We start from the raw sequence: 20,830 nt of genomic DNA on the forward strand, positions 1-20,830 counted from the left end.
AATGGGCGTAGTCACATCACAACTAGGGTGTATATATAAGCTCCTGTGTATATGCATGGTCATAGGTCTTACTATATATGGTGATTCTGTGGACCATGTATCAATAAGATTATGTGCTTTCCCAGCACTGGGGATGTGCGGCATTGAACATTTAATCCCATTAAAAGCCATAAGTATAGTGGGACTGTGGGGGAGGACAGAGGACTGGACGGGCCTGAGAATAGTAGACACACAGTATCAGGCAGTGGAGGGGGCACTTATTTTCAAGTTCAATAGAGTGTTGACTGTGTTTCTTCAAGACACACAACAGCGTTAAAGCTATGGATGGAGGATCTTAGAGAACAAAAGATACGTTGACCCCTGGTCCTACCTCCAGGGGCTTTGGGTCTATTCTAGACTAATCAGGTAAATGTGTAGAAAATACACATTATACTTGGTTAATTTTATTCTTTGTTTTTCTTTTTTTTATCAGATGATTTCATGCAAATAGTAAAAAAACAAAATGGTAAAGAAGAATTTGTAAGGAAAAGCACAAGTCCTGTGCTCCACGGTGAATTGTTTTTGTTCTTAGTTCTTTAGTCCTCCTGGCATTACCTCCATAAATCTAAAAAACAGGCTTATGTTGCTATTTCTTGATATATCAGTTTTAGACATTCTTTCAGTTCTCTGCTCTGAATGATGGGGCTTTAGCTCACGTACACTACCGTTACTTTGTGTTTCTTGATGGTTACATTACTTTTGGCTTGGTTTTCTATTGGTCATCTTTCAACTGTAAATAGTATACAGAAACTTCTGGGTCTCATTCCATCAACTTCTGCCATCCTTTCTGGATTCTGACAGTGCGGACGTGCATATGGCGTCCCTACCTTCCTCTATCACACCTTCCACTTTCTTTATCTCACAGCTCTCCTTGCCATACCTCTACTCTTACATATTCAAGGGCGAGGGCATTCACAGGCTGTTCTGCAAACCTATTTGAGCCTCTCCTGTTTTGTTTAGAGGCTAACTCTAGTGTTGAAAATCAATAAGCAGCCCTTAAGTAATGATGATAGAACACAGTGTTTGTGCCCCCACTTCTTCTTTTTGAGACTTCATTGAAGTCTGTAGGTGGCTGATTGTTCTCCTTTTCTCTTTACTGTTATGAATTAATCACACTTTTATTTGCTGTCATTTTAAAGGAATCTTGGGAAAGAGAAGAGGCTACTAAGTGTTTGCTTAGTCTGTCATCTGGAACCTAGGTGCCATAGTAACTTATTTGCTAGTCAGGGCCATGCGAGGATCTTGGGGAAGGTGCAGAGATATAGGCACTCCTAGTGTACAACACGTACCCAGAGCACACTCTGGTGTCAGAGAGACATGAATGTGACTCCTTCTATCCCTTCTTACCTCAGGCTTGTTACCCAAGCTAATGATTCCAGGAAAGGCTGGAGCATTGCTGTACATTAACACTGTCTATCTTCAGGAAAGTTGACATTTCTGGAAACTCTGCCCTAACTTTCACTTCACCTCTGTTGATAGAGCCTTTGGGGGGCCAAGGCAGCCCAGACAATGGGCTCTGTTCTCTCTGTAATGGATCCATCCCTACGTTCCATAAGTCCAGGCATCAGTGATGCTCACTGAGAGGCACATCTTTTCATGAATTTTCAGGTTTCTACATTTTTCTTTGCTTTGATTGCCCTCTCTGCTTCTAGTGTTGATCCCTTCTAGAGAGTTTGTTGTTGTTAATGCCATCAAGTAGATTCCTAGTCCTGGTAACCCTGTGTATAGCTGAGCTGAACCCTGCCCAGTCTGTTTGCACCACCCTCTCACCTTCCGGCACTATATCAGACAATGCTCTGCTCCTATTCATAGGGTTTTTATGGCCAGTTTTTTCAGTAGTGAGTAGCCATGTCCTTCTTCCTAGTCTGTCTTAGTCTGGAAGCTCCACTGAAACCTGTCCACCATGGGTGACCCTGCTGGTATTTGAAATACCAGTAGCATAGCTTTCAGCATCACAGCAACACACAGCTACCACAGTATGACAACGGACAGGTGGGTGGTATGGTTCCCTGACCAGGAAACGAACCTGGGCCACGGCAGTAAGAGCACCGTATCTTAACCACTAGACCACCAGGGCTGGCTCTTCAAGAGAGTAAACAGGGCTAAATATATTGTGAGTGTCTACACAGGATTCAATGAGAATAATACTAATTATTTATACTAATTAATTTATTTAATTAGTATAATTATACTAATTAACTATTTATACTCATTAATTTCAACGAGAAATTAATGAGTATAAAAATTCAGTATCTTCAACTTTGTCTGTGGAGGTTGTGTTCTCCCAGTAATGAGATTTGTCATCAGCATATCTTCATATTTCTCCATCCCTTTCTTCTCTCAATTATACAACTCTTGAAAAAAAATCTTTATATAGTAGAAAACATGACTAGGCATATATACTGCATTTAAGGCCATGATTTTCCAAAAGACTTCCCCAACTACTTTACTTCTTTTAGAATTTGAGTTTCTGGGAACAATGGAAGCGTGGGAACCTCAGGCGGGATCACTGTGGTACCTATTCCAGCTCTGAGCCTGGTACCAGGCAGCGATGGACAGCTTTTGGCCAAGCAGGTTTTTGATGACATTATTTATGGCAGAAATAAAGTCTTAGAGAGGAAGCAAGGCCCTAAGTGGAGGAAGAAAGGCTAAATATAGCTTCCTGGGTTGTAGACGGACTAGCAGAAGACCACCACTGTGCAGTGTGATTGGGGCGGGAATGGCTAAGCCTTGTTCCTTTCTCTGTTGGACTCCACGTGCCTCCTGTGTGACTCAGATCCAGGAAGCTGGCATCCAGTGAGCATGCCAGTCTCTCCATAGTAACTTACAGAGGGCACGGCCCCTGACTTGTACTTTGTTCCTCCTCCTAGGTACCTCAGGGACTGTGTTTGTTTGGGTGTTGGGTGTTTGGTTTGGTGTTCTCACCTCTTCATCTGCCCTTCTGTGTATCTGGCAGATTTAATTTTAAGAACTTCTTTTTCTTGACTTCTGCAATGTATCATATCATGATGTTCTGTCAATATCTGTTCAGATAAATAGATTAAATTATTAAAATAGGTAAGTAGAATGTCATCTGTGTGGCACAGATAGATAGTGCTCACCAAATATTTCACGTGCTCCTGCACATTTCCCAGCCTCCCCTGCAGTTAAGATGAGGCCATGTGAGTAGGTCTGGCCAATAGACTATAAGAGGAGGGGCATGTATCACTGCCAGGCCAAGGCACTTAAGAGCTGGTGTGGCTCTCCCTCCTTCCCTGCCTGCTGTGGGGCTCTTGGAGGCCTCCTGTTGAGCCATGGCATCATTAGATGGAGGCAGCCGAATCCCTAAGGCACTGGATGGAGGAGAGTTTCTGATAATCAGCAGGGGACTTTGTGTGAGAAAGAAACCTTTGTTGAGTTAAGTCGCTGAGGCATCTTGGGGTTTATTTCTTACAGCCTGGTATTACTTTGACTAATATAGTTTCTGAAAGCAAAAAGATACCTAAGTATTCATTATGCCCCAGCCCTTGACTTTGCAGCTGAAGAAGCAGGCTTGGAGGGTGCACAGGCAGTTAGTGGTAGAGTGTGGCCTGGACCTGAGGTTCCTGATGCCGGAGCTCCCGGTCTTCTTCTGCCATCCAGCCCTTCATGTAGTAGAAGACACCTGTGGAAAGATCTCCAGACTTACACTAGAATCATAGTTTATACCCTATGATTTTATATTGTCAGGCACGTTCACAAAGTGTTTTTAAAAATGACTGTTAATTGTATGGTACTCTGGTATTCAAATTGCATCTTGGAGACATTTATGAGATAGGCACAGCCTTTAAAATTTCTCATTTAATATGTGCTTGCCAGAAGCTAGTTAGCGTCTGGATAACTTCCAAAGATTTGCTGGTGCTTTAATGGACTTGGCCTGTCGGGGAGCAGGGGTTAGATTTGATGACACTGTTTCCCGTAACTGCAACTGGCCGTTAATTGTCAGGGTTTGCTGAACTGCCTGTGTGCTTATGTTTGCCAAGGACTGCTGGGCCCAGGCGAGGCCAGGGCAGGGGGAAGGCAGCGGGGGAGGACTGTGAGTGGCAGAGCACTTCCTGCCTACTCTTTTTCTGAGGGGCTTAGCTCCTGCAGCCTCAGCTACAGCGTGTAAACTCCTCCTTTCACCTGGGTTGAGGAAGGGAGCTACATGCACTTGGAGACCTGTTTCTGTGGCCATAATGGTATCAATTACTCACTTGCTCTGACATGGCCGGCACCGTCTTTGCCACCTTGGTGGGGACAATCTTCCATCCCCCAAGAGTCAGTTCTACGTGTCAGGAGAAAAGAAATAAGCGCTGGCAGGGAGTGTGGAAGAGCCACTGCAGGGAAACAAAGCGTCTCTCAAAACTAGAAAAAATTTGTGTTTCTAGTCTGTTATACAGAAACTCCTTTGAGAACTGATCACCATTTTTTAAAGTACAAAGAATACAGCTCATTTAATAAAATGAGTTAGTGATCTTCATTCAAAATTCATTTTCATTTTCAACAAATTAAAATTTTATTTTAAGAACTTAATTTTTCAAGGAGTTTCTTTTTCAAAAAGTAAAATGCCTTTGTTCTCAATATCCTTTGTTTGGACACTTAAATTGATCTAATGAATTAACAAACAGTCCTGGTTATATCCTTCTTTGAAGTTGGAAGTCGGATGGCCTTCTCTTTACTCAGTTGGAATAGGTATGCCCTCTGGTTTATGAAGTAACTATATGTTCACAGAGTGCATCTGCCCAGCATCTCCTCACTGGTCCTTTGTAGCTCTTGAGATTCCACACAAACACTGTGGCATTAACCTGTCCAGTTAATGAATCTGCTGTCTCGGAGGGATGATGCTGCAAGGTAGGAATTCCTTTCTCAGCATCGGTAGATCCGATTAGCCAGCCAGTCACCTGTCAGAACCCTGAAGCAACATAGCCCAGAACAGGGCAATTTGCGGTGAGGTGGGAGGTCTGACACAGCTCTCTTTGAGAATCACTCTATGGTGAAGGAAGGCCCCACAGGAGTCAGAACTGGGAGACACCAGGAGAGAATCTGGAGACTTGTGAGGGCAGGTGTGGCGACCTCAGAAGTGAGGAGGAGGGTAGGATATAGAGTATCGACCTCACAGCTAGAGGGACCATCACAAGATTTTTTTTAAATCTTCTTTTTACTTATTATTGGTATTTTTATTAATAATGAAAAGGTCAAATATATTAAATATAAGCTGTTGGATTCGTTTGCTTCAAAATCATAAATTGAATGTCAGGAGTCTTCTGGGCAAATGTGAAGGAGATGAAAGGGCAGGGGGAGAGAGAGAGGGGTTCACAAGTTTAACAAGGGCCTTAACCTTTGAAGAAGAGTGCAGAAGGTGAGCTAAGTCTGATATGAAAAATTAGGATGCTATAGAGAGTGAGAAATAAAAACAGTAAGGCAGACCCATGGGAATCCTTCCATCTTGAAGGTAGAAAGTAGGAAAAAGGAAAGACTTCCTAAAGGAGAGGTATATTTGATCTGATCCTTGAAGACAGACAGGATTTTTTAAGTGGATTGAAACAAACCTCTGGGCAGCAGGGAGCATAATAAGGATAGAAAAGAGGACATGCTTTCTCAACCCCAAATCAGGACCTGTGGTGGGGCAGGGGAGGAAGTGACCTCTACTTCCACGTTGCTAATCATGTTGAATAGAGTGTGGTGTTCCAGGAATATCACCTCCTCGCATTTCCAGCAACTCTGGGAAAAACACTATTCTTATCTGTTTCCAAAATGGGGAAACCGAGGATCTAAAAAGATGTTAAGTAACTTGCCCAGGTTGCACATAGGAGAGGTAAATTCAAACCCAGGCAGTGTCACCCCAGAGCTGGCCACTGCCTTGGCGCTGAAGAGAGGGGCACCCAGTCGCCATGGAACAGAGTGGGTGAAACTGGGGCTGTCTTAGAAAGTCTGGTATTTGTGCCTGCTAAAACTTGGGGTATGTTCAGGCATGGGGACGCAGTAGGGTTTAAGTCAGGATAGGGGGACTCGTAGCTGGGTCATTACAATAGTCATTAGCCACATGTGGCACTGAGATCTTCAAATATGGCTTGTCCGAATTGAGATGTCAGCTAAGGGTAAAATACACTCTGGATTTCAAAGATCTAGTATGAAAAAGAATGTGAAATATTTCACTAATAATGTTTTATATTGAAAACACATTGAAATGTATCTAAAATTACATTTCAAATAAAATATATAATTAAAATTAATTTCACCTGTTTCTTTTTTACTTTTTAAAAATGTGACTACTAAAAGACTTTACATATATGGCTCACATTATATTTTTATTGGACAGCACTGGTTTGGAATGCTAGGTTAAGCAGTTTGGAATTTATAGGACCAAAAAGTAAGCTTTCTTCTCCCATTCTGTTTAAGGCTTGTTCTTTTCTGTATGAGATTTGTAGGTATCTGAAAGATCCAGCTAAAGTCTTAGCAGCCTAATTGTATATTGGCCTTTGCTATCAAGAATTGTCATATCTGTCATGTGAAGATGATCTCAGAATAATGCTCTGGTATTGGCTTTCTATACAGTTTAAAAGGACAGAATACTGGGTTCATGCCATATTCATCATAGAGAGTTTGTGCATCTCAGGATGATAAACCCTGTGATGTTCCTCTGAAGTTAATGTTTGAGCAAATATGTCACGACATTTGAAATAATATGTGGCTTTAGAATGGTCTCATATTCATAATTTGTATAATGTCTCTGGCACCATAAAATTGTTTCGCTTGTGAGGGTCTGCTTTTAGAAATGGCCAAGAGACTTTGATGCTACAAATGTGCTTGTAATATAGAAAAAGAATCATACTAATGCTGTTATTCACTTTTTACTGTGTAGCCCTTCAAAGTTTTACAATTACTAATTTGTAGATTCTGGATACATTCTCCCCATAATCTTGTACTCTTTAATGACAGTCTTCTACTAGATTGCTTTCATGGTTCTAAGTTCCTGATCTTATTTACTTTTCCATTGCAAATGTCAGAGGCTCAACTCTGCTGGGCTCTGATAAAGCTTCTGTGGCACTAATTCTTGGCCTGACCTTATTCCTCAGACCTCTGGCTGCAGAAAGCATTTCTCTGGCATTTGGTGTGCATAGAATTCAGAACTTGAAAGAGAATAAGGAAGGAAGCTTCTGCAGCCATTGTAAAAGCAGCTTTCTTCAACCACAGTAATTCAGGCACGTACACAATCATTTAGCCGGAAATGGTCTGAAACACGGAGTTGGTGAGCATAGATGGACAGTGTGGAGATCAGCTTCACTTTCTTCCTCGTCCTATGCTGTGCTGTTGGAATGACAACTTCCTCATTGCTGTGAACTTCTTCAGTGCCTGAAAACAGGTCCCTGCCTCAATGGCCAGCAGCTGCCTTCCCCTCCTTACTCAGCTCCTGAAGCCAACAGGCCCATCTCCAGTGTCTAAGCTGACACTGTAACCACAGGCCCTCAAGGACCAGTTCAACTGACGCTCTCTTATCAACGGTGTAATTAAGAGTGGTTTTTCAGGAACTGAGACCCCTTGTCCAGTTCAGGCCAGTTGAGACCACCAACCCATCAACTGGGCCTGTGCAAATGCCTGGTAAGTGACCTTTTTGACGTCAAAGGGCTGAAAACTCCACCCTCAGATCATGCTAACACCACCAGTTTATGAACATGCGTCCTGTGAAGAGCCATGAAGCTTGACTACGCTTGTGCAGATCATCAATTACCTCCCTTCTCCTTACCTCCAGTCAATCTCCACACTTCATACTGCCCTGCCCTTCATCCCATAAATTTTGCCCCAAGCCCTGGATTGGGAAGACAGATCTGAGAGCATACGCCTTCTATCTCCTTGCAGATTGATCTTGCAAATAAAGCTACTTGTCTTTTCCCAAAGGCTGATGTTCTTTATAATTGGCTCTTTATGCACATTGGGTGGCGAGCACTTGCTCGGTAACAATACCTTCGTAAGGCAATTCATGGACAACCTCTCTGACTCTTGGGGTAAGTTATAATGGGGCTCCTTCTCTCAGATGGGAGATTTCTGCTCCAGTCTAGAGATTCGTTTGCTGGAAATCAGATTGATGCCTTGAATTCCCAGAAGAACTGGGCCCCATGTGCCCCCTGAGTCCCAGGCGGCTGCAGTTCACCTACCCCTCGCTGGCCTGACTCACGGGCTCCCATTCTACATCAACTGTTAATACGTGTGGGTGTAGGACTCAAGCCTCCTTCCCTGGATGTTTCTTATCCCCATGCCTCAGGCTAGAGCCAGAGTGCCTAGCTCCAGCATCCAGCCAGATTCTGGGTTTCCAGATGTGATGACCTGCCCAGTAGGTTGGCAGGGTCTTTGGTTCTGACCACCTCTGGAGTTAGCACTGGAATGGTGTATCCTTAGCCTCTGTCAGGTTCCCCTAGACGTTCCTGTGTGTTCAGCTCCTGTAGCTGTGACATCTACCCCTAGTCATCTCCCACCTTATAACACTTAGCTTGCTTTTTATTTCTTTCAGGCTGAGCATCTTGCAGCCACCAGGGTCCATTCCTCATCCAGTGTAAGGTGGCCTGGGCTGTGACTTTGCCCCATTCCATGCTGGGAATGTGCCTAGAGCCTGGGCTTCCTCACTTCCCAAGGCGGTTCCTGGCCCCTGGTTGGAGCGACATGGTTTTGTGTTGCTCTCCGAATCCCATCTAGAGGACCCCCGTACCCCACTGCCCTACTCACCTACAGATCCCCGCCCTGCTCTGAACCACACCTCCAGCAAGGTCCCAGGTCAGCCTGCCTGATGGCTGTGGCTGTCTCCCTCTCTGTGCTTCATCTCTGAGCCCTGAGAGGACTTGCATTTCCCCAGACCCTAGGCCTTTGCCATGTGGCCTTGCCCTCTGACACTCTCCCTTCCCTTCCTGCCTTCTATTTCTCCCTCTCCTGGGTCAGTTCCCCTGGCACCACGTTTATCCAACTGAGTGAATCCAGAGCCAGATCCTAGAAGCTTCTATTGCTGTGAGAGCGTAAACAGTTTTATGTGGTCCTGAAGTAGGCCCATAATGGCCTACGTTGCCTGCCATGCTTTGGCATGCATACGTTATATGTGGTACAAGAGAAAGAGAGAGAAAAAGATTAAAATTCATTGTTGACTGTGTTTTTAATCCTCCTTCCTTCATACAGTATTTATTCATTTTACATGAACCTCAGAGCAAGGCATGGGATTGGTATTTAATCCCAGACACTCAATTGCACTACTTGTCTTGTTGAAAATATAAGAACTAAGGGGTTCATTGATACTGGTTTGTTTTGTAGCCAAAGAATCCTCACCTGACGTGTGACCTTGGGCATCTTTCCTCATCTATTTGCACCTCCCCTTTTCCCACTGTACAGTGAGGATGATGAGGGTACCTGCCTGGAGTGTTGTGAGAGTTAAATGAATTAATATGTGGAAAGCCCTTTGGACAGCCCCTGGAACATAGTAAGAACTCATAGGAACTTGGGGTGAGATCTGTTAGTGGCTTGCTCCTGGCTGTTTTATCTGGTCTAGGAATTAAATAATTAGAGTTACCTTTAAATGTTCATTATGTTTAGTAAATTCAAATAGTTTTATAGTTTGGCTTTTCCTAAAGCAAGATACTGTCTCTTTTTTTTGTTGTTATTATTAGATGATTCCCTACAGGCAGAAGGAAATGCTAGTGTTTGTTTTACAGCAGTACTTAATTATTTAGACCTTGGATGTCTCTCATCATTTTGTACATTCATTCACTAGTGTGCTGACCTACTGTGGCCAGAGGAGACTTAGCTGCCAGGACTTAGCTGTGTTTCCCTTAGAATTAGGGACTCTGACACCTTTTATTTAGGGATGTTGTTCTACACATTTTCTGTTTCCCTGTGTACCTTCTATACGAACTGTTCAGTGGCTTCCTTTCTTTCTGGTTGTAGAAACAAATTATTTCGATATGAAGTAGAAAATGGATCAGGGGGCCAATGAAGAGTAGATTTCTGAGAAAATCACACTTTCTGCTTTGACAGCTTGAATATTGAAAGGGAAGCTTTTAAATACTAAGTAGAAGCTCTAACACATACGGGCACCCCAGCAGGACTAATTGGCCTTGGATGCAGCCACTGAGAGTGTGTGTTTTCTCCTAGAGAAACATTTCTGCCTGGAAGGTAGTTTCCTAGGTCTTGTATATTGCAGCCCCATAGTCCAGCAGAGCCTCCCTTCTGGGCTGTTTCTTCGTGAATCACACCAGCTGGTGCTTGTCCTCTAGTCCCTTCACTCTGAAGGCACTGTGCTCTAATATGCCATTAAAGGCCTCAGTACCGTTGATGTGCTCAAAAGATCACCTGACATGGAGGAGATTCTGGTCACCTCTTGCCATTATTGAGGATGGCAAGGATGCCTCTGGTTGGAAAAACTTCACTTGTTCCTCATGTCTTCCGTTTAACCTTAGGAAGCCTGTGCCTAGACCTGACATTATCAAACCTTAGTTTCCTCTCTGAAGTAGAGAGAGAATATTCCAGAATAAATGATAGAATTTAAGAGCTAAAGTAGAACTTAAAAATAAGTCCTAAATTCAAGTATAATTTGCTCATTTTATAAGCGAAGACTCTGAGTCCCCAGGAGTTAAGCATGTTACATAAAGCAGCATAGCGAGTGAACACTGGCGGTCTTGTCCTGTTTCCTCAATCATGACAGTAGATCTCTTGTTTAGTCTTTGTTTTCCAGTGCAGTTAGGTGTTCAGTTAAATGTCAGGAGATCTACAGTCCCCAACCCCCACCTGCTTACAAGGGAATATTTAAACTCACTGTATTGCTTAAATGCAAATAATCATTATTTAAAATAAATTTGTTTTTTGGGGGTTTGAATTTTGAACATTGAGAAATAAATTTGTTATGAAATTCACACATATTCATGTGGGATATTACAGCCCAACTCTAGGTACGTTGTAAAAATGCCAACAGCTGGCTGACTTCTTCTTCCAAGGAGATGGAACAGAGGTACTCGTCACTATTCTTTCCACTAAGTACAACTAAAAACTCTGGACACTATATCTAAGATAAACATAAGAAGATTATGAAAGGTGGACAGAAGAAGGCAGACTGGCTAAGTACCTTGGGAACTGAGGAAGGACACAGTGATGAGTTCCCTGGGTTTCTTTTTGCCGTATATAGATATATATAGATATATCTATATATGGCAAATGTGTGTGTGTGTGTGTGTGTGTGTGTGTGTGTATATAAGACTTAGAGGTAAAAAATCTGGCAGCCTAGAAACACAAATGGTCACAGACAAAAAAAGCCCCAACCTCACCCAACCAAAAAAAACCCCAACAATAGCCAAAGGACCAGGAAAGGATCAGCTGAACAAGACAGAAAACTTGTAGACAATAACTGCTATACTCCATCCAAACACCACAGAAAAATATCTGTGTCCCCAACCCCTACCCAAAGAAGGCAAAGTAGGGAGCTGGAACTTTTATCCTCAGTGGCCAATAACAAGCCCCCACCTCTCTTGTGGTATAAGTGGGGCCACGTGGGGAGCCAGACTTCTACATGCACCCGGCAGAAACAAGGTGCCCCTCCCATTCCCAGCAAGGGCGGTGTCAGAGGAGGACTAGTGAAGAGTCGAAACTTTCACTATTGCCCAGAAATAATGAGGCCATCCCCATTGTGGAGCCAGTAGAGACCATTTCTGGGGCTGGAATTCCCACCCAGCAATAAAAGGAGCCTCCTCCTCAGGTGTCAACAGAAGCCAAGTGGAGAACCTGGACTTCTACCTCTGTCTGGCAGTAACAGTGCCACATTGGTATTAGAGAAAGCCAGCTAAAACAGGTTTAAATAAGATCCAGAGTCTCAGAACAGAATACAAAAATGTACAGGCTTCAATAAAAAATTACTCACATACCAAGAACCAGGAACATCTCAAACTGAATGAAAAAAAGACAATCAATAGATGCCAACACTGAGATGACAGAGATGATAGAATTATTAGGCAATATTTTAAAGCAGGCATGATAAAAATGCTTCAATGAGCAATTTCGAATATGCTATAAACAAACAAAAAACAAAACAAAAAAGCCTCAATAAAGAAGTAGAAAGTTTCGGGAGAGACATAGAAGATATAAAGAAGAGCCAAATGGAAATTTTAGAACTGAAAAATATAATAACTGAAGCTCAACAGCAGAATGGAAAAATAGGGAAAGAATCAATGAGCTGGAAGAAAGAACAATAGAAATTACTAAATGTGAACAACACAGAGAAAGTAGACTGGAATGAAAATAATGAACAGAACCTTAGGGGCCTATGGACTATAATATAGGATCTAACATTCATATTATCAGAGTCCCAGGAGAAAGAGGGCTGAAAAAGTACTTGAAGAAATAATGGCTGAAAACTTCCCAAATTTGGCAAGAGACACAAACCTACAGATTCAAGAAGCTGAGTGAATCTTAAACAAAATAAACCCAAAGAAATCCACACAAAGACACTTCATAACTAAACTTCTGAAACTAAAGAAAAGAAAAAAATCTTGAAAACAGCCAGAGGAAAATGACACCTTACCTATAGGGGAAAAACAATTAGAATTACAGCAGATTTCTCAACAGAAACCATGCAGACCAGAGAGAAGTGGCACATTATTTTTCAGGTGATGAAAGAAAAGAACTGTCCACTCAGAATCCAATACTTAATGAAAATGTCCTCCAGGAATGAAGGGGAAATCAAGACATTCTCAGATGAAGGAAAACTAAGCATTTGTTGCCAGTAGATCTTTGATAGAAGACTGGCTAAAGAAAGTTCTCTAGACAGAAATGAGTTGATAAAAGAAGAAATCTTAAAGCACCAGAAAAGAAGAAAGAATTTTACAAGCAAAAATATGAGTAAATATAATGTTTTCTTTATCCTCTTCTAAATATGTTTTCTAAATTTTGTTTGACAGTTGAAGAAAAATTATAACCTGTCTGTTGTTACTTTAAATGTATGTAGATGCAATATTTAAGACAATTATATTGCAAATGGGGTAAAGGGATTAAAGGGAGATAAGGTTACTATATTTTACTTGAACTAGTAAAATGACTATATCAGTAGAGTGTGATAAGTTTTGTATATGTAAAATGTCTTACCTACTAACCACTAAGAAAGCTATACAAAAAGATACATTCTCAAACATTAGATAAATCAAAATGAAATTCTAAAAAATGTTCAAGTAACCCACAGGAGGGCAGGACAAAGAAAACAGAGAAATAAAAGAGAGAAGAAACAGAAAAAAATAAAATCGCAGATTTTAAGCCCTTATGTATCAATAATTACATTAAGTATAAATGGCCTAAATACACCAATGAAAGACACAAATTAGCAAAAAAGACATGTCCCAATGATACGCTATCTATAAGAATCTCACCTCAAATATAAAAATATTGGCAGGTTGAAAGTGAAAGTATAGAAAAAGATTATCATGCAAAACTTAATTTTAAAAAACAGGAGTGGCTATATTAATATCAGATAAGTTAGACTGCAGAGCAAAGAAAATCACCAGAGATGGAGAGAGACATTACATAATGATAAAAGGGTTGATTCACCAAGAAGACACAACAATCTTAAATGTGTATGTACCAAACAACAGAGCTTGAAAATATGTAAAGCAGAAACTGGTAGAACTAAAAACAGAGATAGACAAATCAACAATTAGAGATGGAGACTTCAACAACCTCTCTCAAGTTGTTAATAGAACAACTAAACAGATAATCAGCAAGGATATAGAAAAAAATCAACACCATAATCCACCATGGAGAGGCAATAGGATACTGTGGAAGGGGCCCTGCACCAGAGTGTAAAGAGCCACCCTGGAGAAGAACAGGGATTTGGAAAATATCTCCAAACTGGAAAATGGTCACTCTATCAGTTAGACTTGCACCCTCAGAATGAGTCATATCTGTTCCCTTCGGTGTCTGCAGACCTGGTCTTTGCTGGTCCAGAAGAGGTCAGAGAGCTCTACAGTCAAGGATCCTAAGAGCTTATTCAGTTTTCTTTCCACTCTTGTAGCATAATAGCATTGAGGCTGCTCTCCACCCCTCAGGTCTGTGTCTTAAACACTGGCAGTGCCTAGTGTCAGAGGCCAGGCCCTCAGGCCTCACTTCCCAGTGATGTGCTTACTCTTTCCTTGGAGCATTGGCACAAGCCCCTGAATTGAACATGTTAAAGTAATCATAATTTGCATATAAAATTTAAAGTTATATTTGCATGAATGGTGTTAACTCTAATAATGTGTAGACCCAGAGTTTAAACAAGGACAGAATACACAGCATCTCTAGGACTGCTCTAGAATAAATGACCCTCTAACATACTAGATGAATCTAGAAGCAGCAATATGGGCAAAAGTGTCTTAGCTTTCTAATTTCTTGTCTAATCACCCATCATTGCAAAGTTTATAGCTCAGCATTAAAAATCTTTTAGTGTAGAGGTTGGCAAACTATGGACCCATAAGCCCGATTTGGACTGCCACCTGTTTTTGTAAGTAAAGCTGTATTGGAACCCTAGAGAGAAGCATCAGAACCATCTGGGAACTTGTTAGAAACACAAATTCTCATGCTTCAAAACTACTAAATCAGAAACTCTGGGGGTGGCACTCAGTAATGTGTGTTTGAACAAGGCTTCCAGGAAAGTTTGAGAACACTGAATTATACTATCCTACCATACACTGGCTAATATGATATGACAGTACTTAGTACTTTTGTCTTCAGGGAATTTTGCATGTAGTTCAGGCAAGATCCCTTGATGCTGTGGCCATGCACCAGAGTCCTTACTATGCCGAAAAGTACAGGCTGTGGTCTCCCAGGGAAGCAGGCATGTGTCCTGCTAACTGCAGCATGGCATGTGGAGTCTTCTAAGAGGTACATGAGCTCTGCAAGCCTGGAGCCAGAGAGGGCAGAAGTGATAGACTTTGCTTTATGTGTCTACCCTCAGGACCTTTTTATGGAGGGAAGGCATAAGGTCACACTTGAGATGCAGGCTTCAGGAAGCAGGATGAACAACACAGAGATGAGCTGGGAACCTAGGCTGGGAGCTGAAGGAGAGCCCACTCCAGTGTGCTAAGCAGGTGGGATCACCACAGGACAGGCTACGGCAAAGAGCTCAGAGAAGGACAGGACTGGTCCAAAGGGAACAGAGAGGAGGTATTTTTCTTCTTTTCTGTTGCATGTCTTAGGGTGCTGGGCTTCAGGATCTGAAGAGATGCTTTAGGATACCCAGCATCCAGCTCTGAAGTCCAGCTGGAGAAGAAGCAGACAGAGAGCAGTGCCTGAGTTATTCTTAATCTTTCTAAAAATCAAAGTTCTCCTCATAGATGAGAAATGTTATCAGTACACAGTAAGGCATCCAGTCAAGAGTTGACGATGATGGGAAATGATAGAATAATCCGTTGCTCAGGTATATTTGAAAACTTCATCTCTTCGTAGATAGAATTTGAAGGCGACTCCACCGAAGAAGTGGGCAGAGCAGATAGAAACTGCCTCTTCCCAAAGCTAAAGTGATAAAAGCAACAAAAGTCTTTTCGGAAAAGCCAAGAACCAAGTGGCATGGACTCACCTATGATGGAGAACTAATCTAGAGACCATAAGGCAGGAACTTCTAGAGAAGACCTACTGAGTTCACAGTTGGCCAGAGACAGGGTCTGAGAGAGAACATGTTCAATACAAGTGGGTGTGGTCCAGGCAATGCCTGAACAAGATTGTTTTCAGGTGGTTATTATGTGGCTACGGTGCTTGTATATATGTGGTTAAAGGGCCAGAGATAGGATGAGATTGGTGTTTTACCCAAAATTTGGGTAGTAAAAATATCAAATGAATAAAAAGGAGACAATCTTAAAAACAAAAACAAAAACAAAAAAACTGCCGTTCCCCACCCCAGGCTTGTGCTTCCTTCTCCCATTCCCAGGCTGATCCCTTTTCCTCCTCCTGTGACCTAGTGACATTTTGTTTCATTCCTCTGACTTGTGTGTCAGTGACAGCTTCCCTGCCTGCCTGGTGTGGCTTTCTGCTTTGGCTTTAACTGTGATAAGAGTCCTGGGGCAGAACTCTTTTCCCTGACCCTCGGCTCCCTCCCTAGAACACCAGGTACCCTGAGTTCAGGGGGTGTTTGTTGTGCCTGTGTAAATGCACAGACCCTGCCCCCCCAGTTTAAATTCTTTGCACACTTTTCCAAATCCCAAGAAAAATCAGTAGAGACATCATGAAAATAGGGGAAAGTATTATCATTTTCTTCTTAGAAATAAAGTTTAACCATCAGTGGAGAGATGTTATTGGTTTGAAGGGATCCACTGATGTTAAGCAAAAGCAAAAACAGGAAATACTGGTACACAGAGGTGAAGGTCAAGGTCAAGGTCAGCATTTCTAGGAACAGGACAGAGCAGTGGAGAGAGAAGCAGTCATGATCTGATCAGTCATTCTTGCTTACAGGTATTTGCGTGTTATAAGTGTGTGTCTGTGGCCCCAACTGCTGTTAAAATAAGTCATTTTTGCAAATAAAATAAATATTAATAAGTTTCTGGGCATGGTATACTTTATACAAATCCTATAAGTGATGTTTCAAGATATGATACGTTTTGGGAAAAAAGTAAATCCTTAAATTGGCAATTTCAACTTGTAAGTCTGTGTAGTCCTGTTAATTTTGCTAGGAGATTCGAATGTTACGTTATTCCAATACTACCAAATAATGTTCACCCTTGCTTTCTAGTATTGGACTATTCGGTATAGGCTACGGTTCTTTGTAAATACTGCTAAGCTGAATATTTCTTTTTGTTAAACATGTTTTTTAGGTATTTGTAATAATAAGTAAAGAGTATGAAGAATGTTGGAAGTTTTTTATTTTTTAGTATACCACTTTTTATTTTTTATTTATTTATTTTTAGTTTTTTGTTTATTGCAGTAACATTGGTTTATAACATTGTATAAATTTCAGGTGTATATCATTATACTTCTATTTCTGCATAGATTACATGTTCACCACCCAAATACTAATTACAACCCATCACCACATACATGTGCCGAATTATCCCTTTTGCCCTCCTCCCTCCCCGCTTCCCCTCTGGTAACCACCAATCCAATCTCTGTCTCTAAGTGTTTGTTTATTGTTGTTATTATCTACTACAAGAAACTTATGATTTTGAGATTTCCCAAGAATTCCCAGAATTCTGATTTCTCATTCTGTATCCCATATCTGTGGGAAATTTGGAAACACTAGCATTAGCTACAGTCCCTTCAAGGGAGCCACAGTACGGCCCGTGCAGCCTCCATAGAGGGGTGACAGGGACTCATGGAGCTGGATGGAAATGGGAGTGCAAGAGGGCCACTGAAGGCCAACTGGATGGCTTAGACATACACTTACAACCCGAGAGCCTCAGTGTCTTGAGGAAGCAAATAAGATGTGGTAGGGTGGCTGCCAGTTCTTGAATAATGAGACCTCTTGGGCATGCTCATGTTGGCCATGCTGAGTGCACAGCCTGAAGCTCTGAGAAGATGGGAAGCCCCAGCAGGCAGGCCCTGTAACTGCAGCACGCAGAAATATGCTTACATCGTGACAAATGAGGGCTCCCCACCTCGCCTGAAATGGTCCTCAAGACAGGGAGCTCACAGTTCTGGGTTCCTCACCCTGGCAGATTTCTCCCAGGACTCTAAACATCTTCTTGAGCACTAGTGATCTATATTTAATTTTTAAACACATCTGTATGTAAATGTAGATGATATGTATATGTAATGTATATGTATGTATCTCCTTCGCTCTGAAGTGGAGTAACTGGGCCATGTCCGGGTTGTCATTCTCCAGGTCCCTAAACCACGTGCCTTTGTGGTCTGGCTTAGTTCAGTGCTTTAGGGACTTGGTCTAAATTAGTCCTCACGTTACTAGCGTGAGGTAGGCATTATTATCCCCAGTTTACAGCTGAGGAAACAGAGGTTCAATGAGGAGAAGTCACTGACCCTAAGTCACCCAGCTCCACAATGGCAGAGCTGGTGTTCAAGCCCAGATCTGCCTGCCCCTCCAAGCCTTAACACTTGACCACCATGCTCCAGCCCAAGTTAAATCATTTGGTGCTTCCAGCCATTGAATCTTAGATTTTAGATCTGGAAGAACCTTCAGGAGATATGGGTAACCTATCTCTTACCTTCCTACAGGCAAGATATTTTTATCCCCATATTAGAGATGAGCTCTCTGAGGTGTTAGCATTTTGCATGTGCCTTGCACAAGGCCGAAGAGTAAAATCTAAAAGAAACTAGAGGCTTGCAGTTCCTTTTGTCAAACCATGCTGCTCTTTTCTTGGCTTTCACCATTAAGAATAGACAGTTTAGGGGCCAGCCCAGTGGCGTAGTGGTTAAGTGCGCGCGCTCCGCTGCTGCAGCCTGGAGTTCACAGGTTCGGATCCCGGGCACGCCCTGACGCACCACTTGTCAAGCCACGCTGTGGCGGTGTCCCATATAAAGTAGAGGAAGATGGGCACGGATGTTAGCCCAGGGCCAATCTTCCTCAGCAAAAGAGGAGGATTGGCATCAGGCTGGTCTTCCTCACACACAAAAAAAGAATAGTTTAGTTTAAGGGATCAACAAATAATTTGAAAAGGTGATTGCAAACCAGACCTGTCCTTTGTGCCTGCCCTTTCTTTGTCAGATCACTGCTTGGTGTGATTGACCATGGTTGTGTTCCAGTCCACCCGTGCTGAGGATCCAGTTTCAGCTAGGATATTTAAAATCAGGTGCCTGAATCTGGCTGCCTTCCTAATAACAACAGTCTGACTCTGGTGTGTTCATCTTCCAAAGACAGACAGAGCTGCCTTCAGTGTACTTGGGGCAAGATGCTTGTTTGCCAGGACAGCGGCAAGGGTGTTCCTTATGACTGTTATGCTATTCTTATTGAAAAATAATCTTCTTTTCTTACAAGTCAGTGTCTTTGACACTTTATCTTCACTGGGGTTTCTGAGGCAGAGGTCCAGTGCATTTTGCTTATGTCCCTTGTCTCCCCACTTTTGAGAAGGAAAATGGTGTGAAAATTCCTGTGTGCCTTCTCTGTGCCAGGGCTCCCCTGAACGGCATCTCAGGCTGGTGTGAAGCCTCTGGATCAGAGTTCAGACACACTCCTGCTCTTTGTCCTCAGGTCAAGCCAGTCTCTGTGATGTGGGCCGCCTGATGCTTGTGTATTCGAGGCCTGTCGCCAGTCAGAGGAATTGGAGTTTGTCCACTAGCATCCAATGTGGCCTTTCTTTGGGCCTGGACTTCATATATGAGCCCAAATAAAAAGGGAGATAATAAAAGGGACTCAAGTAAGAGCTACAAAATGACCAGAGGCCTGGAAGATATGATTTAATAAGAAAAATAAAAACAACTAATGACAGATTAACTGCTAAATTATGGCCACTGCTGACTTAAACTTTCATAACAATAGTGAATTTTGTTTAGGCGTGCTAAGAGAGCTTTTAATTTTCCTGAATTATAACCAGGGGAGAATTAACCTCATTTTAGGGAAGGAAGAAGGGTAATTTAGAACCATAGTGAATTAAATCATAGGTAGAATTGTAAAGGTAGAGGGAGAGGCAGAGTCAAATGAGAAGAAGGAGAGAGAATTAAGGATGAAGGTCTAGAGAAGCAGCTGCCAACCAGCTGTAGCTAAACTGAGGTCTCTGTGCCCAGGAGAAAACCGGGAAACATGGCACCAGCCTTGAAACTGAACACATCTGTGTAACCAGCATCCAGATCAAAAAGCAGGACACGGCCAGCTTCCAGAAGCCACTGTGTGCCCCCTTCTAGTCACTGCCCCTCACGGACAAGGTCAATTTGGACTTCTAGTGGCATGATCAATTTTGCCTATTTTTAAACAAATAGAATCACACTGTATATTCTCTTTCGAATTTGGCCTATTTTGTTCAATGTTGTTTATGAGATTCATCCACATGTTACATGTAGTTATAGACCGTTTATTCTCATTGCTCTATAGTGTTCAATGTGTTGATCCATTCTGTCTGGATGGACATCTGGGTAGTTTCTAGTGTAAGCCTGTTACAGATGCTTCTGCTGTGAGCATTCTGTCTTGAGGTGACCATGTGAACGCGTTTCTGTTATGTATATACCTAGGAGTGGGATTTCTGAGTCAGAAGGCGTGCATATATTAGCTAGAGCAGGTACTGCCAAATAGTTTTCCTAAGCGGTTGTACCAGTTTACACTCACCAGCAGCATATGAGAGCTCCAACTATTCCATATCCTCACCAAAACCTGGCATTTTCTGTCTTAATATTAGCCATTCTGGTGGTTAGTAGGTGCTAATGTAACAGATGAGAAAGCTGAGGCATGGAGAGGTACCTAACATTCTACAGCTTACAAGTAGTGGAGATGGAGTTTGAACCCTCATAGCCTATCTCCAGGGTCCATGCTCTTCCCACCGCATTATCCTCCCTTCCTCATAGGAGATGCTTCATGTCCTGAGTGGTGACCCACGTTGGTCAGCCCTGGCTAGCTACTACACTGATAGCTCAGTCAGCCTCTGTGGGCCCCCGTGTCAAATATTTTAACAAAATCTCAAATGTCAGCCATTCAAATGTTGAGCCAATTTTAAAATGTAATTTCTGGACCTGGGAAAGCTGCAGGCTGCCTGAAAATCTCATTTGGGCTTAAGATATAAAATTTCAAATCCCATTAATGAATTTTCTAATGAGCCACAAAATTGGCTCACTTTTGATTCATCTCTTTGTCCTCTCTGGCCAACCTCTGAGGGAAGAGGCTAGTTTCACCAGACAGCAAGAAAAAGAGCAGCCAACTCCCAGCGGAGCCTTC

General features: G+C 42.4%; 1 protein-coding gene across 4 annotated transcripts in view; it reads left to right on the forward strand.

Annotated features, from left to right (window-relative positions):
* MYRIP (myosin VIIA and Rab interacting protein) overlaps window positions 1–20,830 on the forward strand; it is a 353,398-nt gene that overhangs the window by 65,828 nt on the left and 266,740 nt on the right. The gene's annotated exons all lie outside the window — the stretch shown is intronic.

Source organism: Ceratotherium simum, chromosome 5 (genome assembly GCF_057802395.1).
Source record: "Ceratotherium simum simum isolate JZ-2026a chromosome 5, ASM5780239v1, whole genome shotgun sequence".
Taxonomy (NCBI): Eukaryota; Metazoa; Chordata; class Mammalia; order Perissodactyla; family Rhinocerotidae; genus Ceratotherium; species Ceratotherium simum.